A 9,231-nucleotide genomic window follows, 5' to 3' on the forward strand; every position below is an offset into this window, starting at 1 on the left:
GCTATTTCTGTGTCTGACAGGACAGGCTGAGGATCTGGGAAGGCCCAGGTTTTCTTCTCACTCTTTTTTTTTTTTTAAGTGGATATATATATGTATGTATGTATGTATGTAAGTAAATAATCTCTACACCCAAAGTCGGGCTTGAACTCATGACCCCGAGCTCAAGAGTCACATGGTCTACCAACTGAGCTAGCCAGGTGCCCCTCTTCTGGCTAACTCCTAACAAATCAATAAGAAGCCATTTTGACAGGTCTCCATGTAATCTCAGTCACTGGTCACCTGCGTGGTAGAGCCTGAAGGGGCCCATGTGTCTGCTTGTCCCCTACTTCTAGGAGTAGGAGAGAGAGGAGCCTGAGAATCCAGGAACCCTGAGGAGCCTCAGGAAGGGTGTGTGTTCGGGGAGGAATCTTTCCTGCCAGCTTTGCCCAAATTAAGACTTTGCCCCACTCCCACCTTCCCCACTGATTCCTCAGTTGAGATATTTTCTCCACCTCACTGTTTACCTGGAAAAATATTTTTGTGTGTCAGGTCCCTATGGATGCCTCTGGCCCCTTCTTTACCCACCACTGGTACTCTGAGCTCCAGCCATGCTCAACACCTTTCCTCTTCTCAGTCCTCTTCTCCTCTTCAAAGGGCTAACTCCTACTACACGACTTAGGTTAGAGCCCTGTCCTCAGAAAGCCTCTGACTGGCCAGTGAGGTCACATACCCTTTTGTCCGCTGCATTAGCTGTCTCCCTCCTAGGTCACTTGAGGGCAATGATCAATGGTGGTATCCCCAGTGCTTGGCACAAAACAGGAACTAAGTAAATATTTATGGTAGAAAGAATGAATGAAAGTGGATAAGTGCTATTGATTCATTAATTCAGTCAGTCAAATCCCACAATAGGGCTGGACTCTGGACTCAGGGAGCTATAGGCTCAGAGAAGACCTTGTGCAGCAGGTGATTCTGAAGCTGGGTCTCCCAGGACGAGGGCGAGCTGGGGAGTTCAAGGAGGAAGGGCACTCTAGGCAGGAGCAGCTGGACAAAGGCAGAGCGGCATAAAACAACTTGAAAGGCAGTTTGAACCCCCATTCCCAGAAGCCTTTGTAGTCAGCACCCGTGGGCAGTGCACTGTCAGCACTGGGCTCTTGGAACTTCCTCTCCTAGAGGCTCCTGCTGTGGGCGAGGGTCATGTGCCTGCCCTCTGCAGCGAGCCCCAGAATCCAGATGTCAGCTGACCTTGCCAGAGACTGGCTATGTGCCTGGGGCGGGGCAAGTGACTTTCCCTCCCCACCCTGCTTCCCCTTCTGCTAAGTAAGGCAAATCCTGGTGCCCACCTCACAAAGTAATCTGGAGGGGCTATGCAACACAGCAGGGGAGTTAGGCGCATCTGCCCGAGAGAGATCAAGGTTCTAGTTCCAACTGCCCTCTTACTAGCTGTGTGGCCTCCGCCAAGTTTTATTCGTTAATTCATTTACTTTGTATTTGTTTCAGTAAGTGCTCGCTCTCTGTTATATGCCAGGCACTTACACAGCAGTGCAAATAAAAACACACAATTCCTGGTCTTGGAGCTCACATTGTGATGGGGAAGACAGGAAATAAATCCATATATAATGTGATGTCAAGAAGCAGTAAGTGCTATAAATAACAGTCAAGCAGGACAATGGCTTGAAGGGTGGCAGGGTGCTACATCAAAATAGGGTTTTCTTTTTTTTTATTTTAAAAGATTTTATGTATTTATTAGACAGAGAGTGTGCACAAGCCGGGGGAACAGCAGGCAGAGGGAGAAGCAGGCTTCCCGCTGAGCAGGGAGCCTGACGCGGGGCTTGATTCCGGGACCCTGGGATCATGACCGGAGCCGAAGGCAGACGCTTAACAGACTGAGCCACCCAGGCGCCCCTAAATAGGGTTTTCTGAGGAGATGACATTAGAACAGAAAACCAGGGGGAGTGAGGGAGTAGTGTGGGTGTCTGTGATATCCAGAGAGGATAGTTCCAGGCAGGAAGAACCGCAAGAGCAAAGGCCCTGAGGTGGGATCAGGCAAGGGATGCTCCAAGCAGAGCAAAGAGGCTAAGAGAGCAGAATGATTGAGGGAGCAAGTGGTGGGTGGTGAGGGCAGAGAGGAGGAAGAGCCAAATCACATGTGGCTTCAGAAGCCATCACGGGACTTCAGCTTTTATTCCAAATATCTCGTGAAGTCAGAGGAGATTTTGGAGCAGGTGAATAATATAATGTAAATTTTTTCTTGGTTTTTAATTTTTACATCTTAATGGGGGTATAAATGACACACAGTAAACTAACTGTACATATTACAGAGTATAATGTAATGACTATTTTTTTTAAGATTTTATTTGACAGCGAATGAGAGAGCACAAGCAGGGGGAGTAGCAGAGGGAGAGGGAGAAGCAGACTCCCCGCTGAGCAGGGAGCCCATGCAGGGCTCCATCCAAGGACCCTGGGATCATGACCTGAGCTGAAGGCAAACACCCAACTGACTGAGCCACCCAGGCACTCAATGTAATGACTTGTGATGTAAGTGTACATTCATTAACCATTACAACAATCTAAATAATGAGCATATATCACCCCCAAATTTTCCCATTATTTATTTGTTTGTTTGTTTATTGTAGGCTCCACGCACAGTATGGAGCCCAGTGGGGGGCTTGAACTCATAACCCTGAGATCAAGACCTGAGCTGAGATCAAGGGTCAGATGTCTAACCAACTGAGGCACCCCTCTCCATGTCCTTTTTATTTTTTTCCCCCATATCCTTTTTAAATTCCCTTCTCCTGACCCCCCCCCACCCTGAGAGTTTTTAATTTTGATGAAATGTAACTTATTAATTCAATATTGTATTGGAGGTCGTAACTAATACTATAACACAAGAAAAATAAATAAAAAGCATCCAGATTGGAAAGGGAGAGGTAAACCTCTCTTTATTCACAGACATGTGAAAAGTCTTAAGGAATTTACATAGGAGCTACTAAAACTAATAAATGAGTTTAGCAAGGTTGGAGGATACAAGTTAATATGCAAAAATTAATTCTATATACACTAGCAATGACCATTTAGAATTTGAAATTGATAAAAGTAATACCATTTACAACAGCATCAGAAATATGAAAAACTTAGGGACAAATGTGACTAAAGATATACAAGATCTGTATGTTGAAAATTACAAAACACTGTTGAGAGAAATTAAAGATAACTTGACTGAATGGAGAGCTATACCATCCTCAAGGATGAGAGGACTCAATATTGTTAAGATGTCAGTTCTCCCCAAATTAGTCTGCAGATGCAATGCAATACCAACCAAATCCCAGTAGGCTTTTAAAAAAAATACAAATTAGCTGATACTAAAGTTTACATGGAAATGCAAAAGACTCTGAATAGCCAAAACAATTTTGAGAAAGAACGAGTTTGGATGATTTATACTACCCTATTTCAAAACTTATTAAAAAGTTAGAGTGGGACGCCTGGGTGGTTCAGTCGGTTAAGCGTCTGTCTTGGGCTCAGGTCATGGTCCCAGGGTCCTGGGATCAAGCCCCACATCGGGCTCCCTGCTCAGCGGGAAGCCTGCTTCTCCCTCTGCCTGCCTCGCCCCCTGCTTGTGCTATCAAATAAATAAATAAAATAAAAAATCTTTAAAAAAAAGCTACAGTAATCAAGACAGTGTATTATTATTATTATTATTTTTTTTAAAGATTTTATTTATTTATTTGACAGAGAGAGACACAGCAAGAGAGGGAACGCAAGCAGAGGGAGTGGGAGAGGGAGAAGCAGGCTTCCCGCAGAGCAGGGAGCCCGATGCGGGGCTCGATCCCAGGACCCTGGGAGACGCTTAACCACTGAGCCACCCAGGCGCCCCAAGACAGTGTATTATTGAGTACAGAAACAGACCTATACATATGGTCAATTGATTTCTACAAAGGTGCCAAAGCAATTAGATGGATAAAGATAATCTTTTTCAACAAATGAACATGGAACAATTCGAGAGCCATATGTAATAAACTTTCACTCTTACACCATACACAAAAATTAATTAAAAATGAATCCTAGATCTAAATGTAAGAGCTAAAACTATTAAGCTCCTAGAAGAAAACATAGGAGAAAATCTTAATGCCTTTGAGCTAGGCAAAAATTTTTAAATTAGGAGACAAAAAGCACAAAGCATAAATAAATAGACATTGGACTTCACCAAAATTAAAAACTTTTGCTCTTCAAACATCGTGGCTGGTGTGTTGAGACCAGACTATAGGGAAGAATGGCAGAATCGGGGAGACTGATTAGGAGGCTTACTGTGATTGTGGGTGAGCAGTGGGGTGGTAAGGAATGTCTTACCATCTTAAAGGTGGAGAACACGGGATTTGCTGACGGGTCCGAAGTAGGATGATAGAGAAAGAGACCAGGCTCCCTCCAAGGATTTACTGAGATTGGGAAGAGCCGGTGCGGAGGAGGAAAGGCTGTGTTCTGAGAAGCCTATTTATTAGCCAGGTGTAGGTGTCCAGGAAGCTGCAGGGTGTAAGGTCTGGCGCTCAGGAGAAAAGTGAGGCTGGAGAAACACATTTGGGAGTCACCTGAAAGTTTCTTTCTCTCAGAGTCTGTTGTTTTCTCCATAAAATGGGAATAATAGTAGTACCTACTTTTTAAAGTGTATATTAAGGATAAAAATTAATGAAGAGTTTAAGCACAGAATAGGTTATTTAATTCTTGACGACTACTTGTTTTTACACTGACGCTTACTCATTCCACTGTGCTCGTGGCACAGTGACTCCGAGTGTGGTCTCTGCGGTGGACTCGTGGATTCCAGTCCTTACCTCGTTAGCTACCTGGCTGATGCATTCCTCAGTTTTCTTATCTGTAAAGTGGGTATAACTATAACTATACACAGGGTTATTATGAAAACTAGCTGAGATAATCGAGCATCATTTACTTAGTAACCGCTCAGTAATTTATCTATTAGCGCAAGAGGTTAGTCTTGAACAAAGAATGCGTTGCTCTTCCGAGTACTCGGTCGCCTTTTCCCTCCTAAGAAGCCCTCCCCACGGGCCCCGCTCCAACAGGAGCTCCCAGAGCGCCTCCCCAAACCCACTCAGCCGCGGCTGCCCTGTCGCAGCTCATAGCGTCATTTCCCGACTTTGGAAGTCTGACTGAACTCCAGCGGGCATGGCGGGTCGGCTTCATTTGTGAGCCCAGTGCCCAGTACCGGACGTTCAGTGAATCCGGAACACAGGCGGAAAGTCGCTCCAGCCCCGGCCAAAAGGCCGGGACTCCACACGCGCTTAGGTCTTGGAGCGGGACGCGCCGTCCGGCATGTGAGGGCGGGCGGACTACAACTCCCAGCAGTCTGCGCGGCGCGTTGCTCCAATTGTCGGCGCGGCCTCCAGGAGCGAGGCCTATATAAGCCCCCTTCCAAGACACGGACTTCCTTTTCCCTAGCTGGTGTGGTGGTGGCGTCTCTGGACCTGGAGACCCAGGCCTGCTGCAGTTCACGCCCAGCCTCCTCTCACCCCGCCGTAGCTTCGCCGCCGCTGGCCCCGCACCCGCCGGGCCTGCCTCCGAGGCTGCGGGATGATGAGAGCGGCTCGGAGCTGCCGGGCCTCCCGGCCCGCTGGGACCAACACCCGGAAGGCCTGGTCGGCCGCATGCGCGGTGAGAGGGGCCGGCGCCCGCGAGGGCCGTACCTGCTCCCGCCTCGGCCCGCGCATCGCTGCCCCGTAGTGCGACGGGTGAGTGACGCGCCAGGCCGCCTGGTGCAGGGCAGTCTTGGGTCTGAAGTGGCTTAATTTGCGCGGTGGTGTCCACCAGATCTGAAACTGCCTGTTAAAGCCACGTATTGGGTGACCTTGGGGAAGTGATTTCACCTGTCTGGCTGCACAACACGTTAAGCAATCCATGCAGGTGGATAAAAGGGTAGGGTTTTCTGGGGGCCGCGTTTTAGAGTCCTTTAGGTCCTATTTTGAATCCCAGGTCTGTGGCTTTCTACATTGATTGGCGACCTTAAGTAGATAGCTTAATTGGTCTAAACTTACCGGTAAAACGGATGCTAAAATGGTCCTGTGAAGATGAAATGAGGTAGAACTCTGACACATAGTAAAATAAAGTGGTAATTGGGACCTGGTAATAGGATATCTGTTTTCGGCGCCTGGCTGGCTCAGTCGGTTGAGCATGCGCCTCGTGATCTCAGGGTCTTGAGTTCCATCCCCATGTTGGGCATAAGCTCAGTCTAAAAAATACATATAAAAGGATATCTGTTCTCTTTAAGTAGGCTCCATGCCCAGCGTGGAGCCCAGTGCGGGGCTCTGGGTCGAACGCAGGACCATAAGGTCAAGACCTGTTCCGGGATAGAGAGTCTTGACTCTTAACCAACCGAGCCACCCAGGCGCCCCAATGGTATCTGTTCTCTTATTTGGTCTCCAGTATATTTCAGTACATGAATTTCAGTTACGCATTAGTGCACGGGCTTTAGGTGAGTCTAGGGGGCTAGGTGGCATTTGGGAGCGGTCCTGGGACCTAAATTGCCCTGTGGCCCTTATCGAAGCTGCAGCTGCTTCCACATAGCTGCTGTGGTCAAAAAGGAGCCCAGAGTGACAGTTTTCCTTGACGGTCGCCGTTCTGTTTGCTGTAACTGATCTGCAACATTTCAGGAAAAGACAGTTCCGGTTGTACCTGCCATTTCTCAGGTATAGGTGGAGTCCTTTATTACAACTGACAGGTTTCCAGAGGCCAGCAGAAACGTTTTGTTAGTGGGGTCTTTTTTTTATTTGAGAGAGAGCAAGCACGAGCGGGGGAAGGGGCAGAGGGAGAAGCAGGCTCCCCCCTGAGCAGGGAGCCCGATGCTGGGCTCGATCCCAGGGCCGACGCTTAACCGACTGAGCCACCCAGGCGTCCCTGTTAATAGCGTCCTACATAGAGTTGCTAGAAAAAAACTTGGGAGAAGTAAATTGCTGAGACCAAGAACCAGTATGGTGGGGCAGGCCGAGTGGGGTGGACAGGTGTACTGGGAAAATCTATTGGCAAGTGGCACAGATCTCAGCAGTGCTGTGGGTCACTGCCCCGGAAAAGCTTACGGCATAAGTACCGAAAGCCAGTCACACCTTTGATTATGAAGACCAAAGGAAGGGAACAGTAAGATCATTCAGGACAACTGTTTTCTCATCTCAGCGGTCCCAGATGAAGATTCCAGGATGACTTTGAAGTGGAGCTTTTTGGTGAGGATTCTGGGGTCATGACGGTGATGGAACACAACCACCTCGGGACCTGGTAAGTTTCTGGGAACTACCTGGCGGGTCAGTACAGCATGTTTCCAAGGGCTGTGGCCGGGTGTGGCCACGGGATCTCCAACTGCATGCGAGAGCAACCTGGAGAGACTTTGACAGCACAGGTCCGCATAATACCTGCAGCTGCCACTCGCCTTTCCTATAACAGCCCAGGACCTGGGTCGGAAGCCTGCTGCCCGAGTCCAGGTGTTTTCCATAAACTTCCATGAAGATGGGTGTATTGGATGTATTTCTGGTTTAGAGCTTTCACACTTTTTTCTGCAGGTTGCCCCCAAGTGTTCCTGTCAGTGTCTGCTACCGAAGAGTCTGAGGATACCAGGTTGTTGCTGTGCTTTAGACAAGGTAAAGTTAGATGCTGGAGACAGCCTGACCCTCCGGTTCCCTTTCCCATCGGATCTGAACGCTGGTCTTGGTGGTCGTAAAAGGAGGAAAAGGGACACTGAAGCTGGCCTCGTGGTGCTTATAGTCTGTTATATAGACTGTGGGCTAGTTTCAAACAGGGTTTGAATTCTCTTTGACCTGGTTTCCTCCTCCCCTCTAAAATGGGAGAATCTTAGGCTTAAAGGGAGGATGTATGTGAAGCTCTGGGCAGTTGTAGTGATTGCTGACTTAATGGTTTTCTTGCCTCTTGAGAGTGTCCATTTTGGTGGGTTTTTTTTTTAGATCTGTTCCCAGTGAAGTTGTCCTTGTCTGTGATTATGGATCTGTAGTTGGGTAAGTTGGCTACCTGAAACGTCATAGCTTCCTTGCAGCTTCCAGTAGTGCTTGAGCCTTGTGAACCCTGAGTAGTGTAGTGAATCGATAGAAGGCTAGTCAGGCCTCTGGGAAGTCTTAGCGTTTTCCTATGTCATTTACACCTGACCTTCCTTGTATGCCGTATGAGCTGCTCATGGCCAGAAGAGAAAAATGTTTACAGTGTGACTTGAGTCTTAGATTTGCCCATCCTGTTGGAAGGCCAAGAGCACACTGCTAGGAGTAGAAGGTACCAGATGCCAAAGCCCTGCACCTTTGGCAGCAAGGGCCGATTGCTGTGAATGTACAATCGTGGTTTGAGCTCATGCTGACATTTGGGGAAACCTTGAACCTGGGATCTCCCTTTCCTAGGAGTGTGGGAGATGGGTTGGGTAGAAATAAGTGTAGTTCATCTAGTGTGGGACGTTTTTTAGGCTGACTGGTCCAGGATGAAACCTAATCTGAGTGGACATCTATGGATGATAAATGCGGATATGGGACTGAGACCAGCTCTTCAGAAAAAGCCTGGGTGGCGATTAATTGGGGGAATATTAACACATTGGCTTACACTTCCTTTTCAGGACCGAAACACTGGGAAGAGGCAAGCTGAAAGAACAGATTATTTTAGTGGAAAACCATGACCTTTGTATTTCTGCTACTGGTGGCACATGGCATAGAAGTGACTAATAAAAGACTTGAAGTATGTTTGTGTCCGTTTTCTTGTTCCCCATTACAGTGTCGTCTTCATAAAGATAGGTTGACCTCTACAACGTCCACTATACATAATTAATTTTTCCTCCAAAAAGCCTGAAAATTCAGGCTGAGCCTAATACGTATTCCTTAAAATATCTGAAGGCTTTACCTCAAGTTGCCCCCATTGTCCCGCTGCCCCCCCCCCCCCCCCCCCCGGCCTGCAATTTCCTCTAGCATAAAAGAGTAGAGGTGAGCTGCAGATTTTGTGTAAATCCAGACTTTCCACATGGGTGCTGGAGATCATTGTAAGTGGATTCATACCTATCAATCAAATGAAAATAATGTCAAGAAACCGGTGGGCCAGGCACAGTCACATTAATGTCCCTCAATAAGGGCTTATTGAAGCTGGGCTTGCCCTTGGAGCATGCCCCCAAGTCTTGAGCCCTTTGGTCTAGATTTAGCTGGTTCCATTACAGCCTACCACACAGCCACCAAACTTAAAAGCAAACTTGTTGGGGTGAAGGGATACTTGAATGGATGATCA

The 9,231-nt window shown here is 47.7% G+C and overlaps 1 long non-coding RNA gene and 4 other non-coding genes across 7 annotated transcripts; all 5 read left to right on the top strand.

The window, feature by feature from the left end:
- The first annotated feature begins 5,398 nt into the window (after nucleotides 1-5,398).
- On the top strand, nucleotides 5,399-8,697 carry LOC144381954 (uncharacterized). Of its 3 annotated transcripts, none has more exons than XR_013448303.1 (5): nucleotides 5,399-5,711; nucleotides 7,147-7,245; nucleotides 7,527-7,604; nucleotides 7,926-7,976; nucleotides 8,576-8,697. It is a non-coding gene; the product is annotated as an uncharacterized LOC144381954 (long non-coding RNA). The 3 variants fall into 3 exon arrangements; XR_013448304.1 differs by lacking the exon at nucleotides 5,399-5,711 and adding an exon at nucleotides 5,727-5,895; XR_013448305.1 differs by lacking the exon at nucleotides 5,399-5,711 and adding an exon at nucleotides 5,727-5,883.
- On the top strand, nucleotides 6,507-6,641 carry LOC118542447 (small nucleolar RNA SNORA16B/SNORA16A family). The gene has a single exon (XR_004920601.1). It is a non-coding gene; the product is annotated as a small nucleolar RNA SNORA16B/SNORA16A family (small nucleolar RNA).
- LOC118542450 (small nucleolar RNA SNORA44) lies at nucleotides 7,279-7,409 on the top strand. The gene has a single exon (XR_004920605.1). It is a non-coding gene; the product is annotated as a small nucleolar RNA SNORA44 (small nucleolar RNA).
- On the top strand, nucleotides 7,632-7,764 carry LOC118542415 (small nucleolar RNA SNORA61). Its single transcript, XR_004920578.1, has one exon. It is a non-coding gene; the product is annotated as a small nucleolar RNA SNORA61 (small nucleolar RNA).
- LOC118542419 (small nucleolar RNA SNORD99) lies at nucleotides 8,433-8,506 on the top strand. The gene has a single exon (XR_004920579.1). It is a non-coding gene; the product is annotated as a small nucleolar RNA SNORD99 (small nucleolar RNA).
- Nucleotides 8,698-9,231: the final 534 nt, after the last annotated feature.

Source organism: Halichoerus grypus, chromosome 5 (assembly GCF_964656455.1).
Source record: "Halichoerus grypus chromosome 5, mHalGry1.hap1.1, whole genome shotgun sequence".
NCBI lineage: Eukaryota > Metazoa > Chordata > Mammalia > Carnivora > Phocidae > Halichoerus > Halichoerus grypus.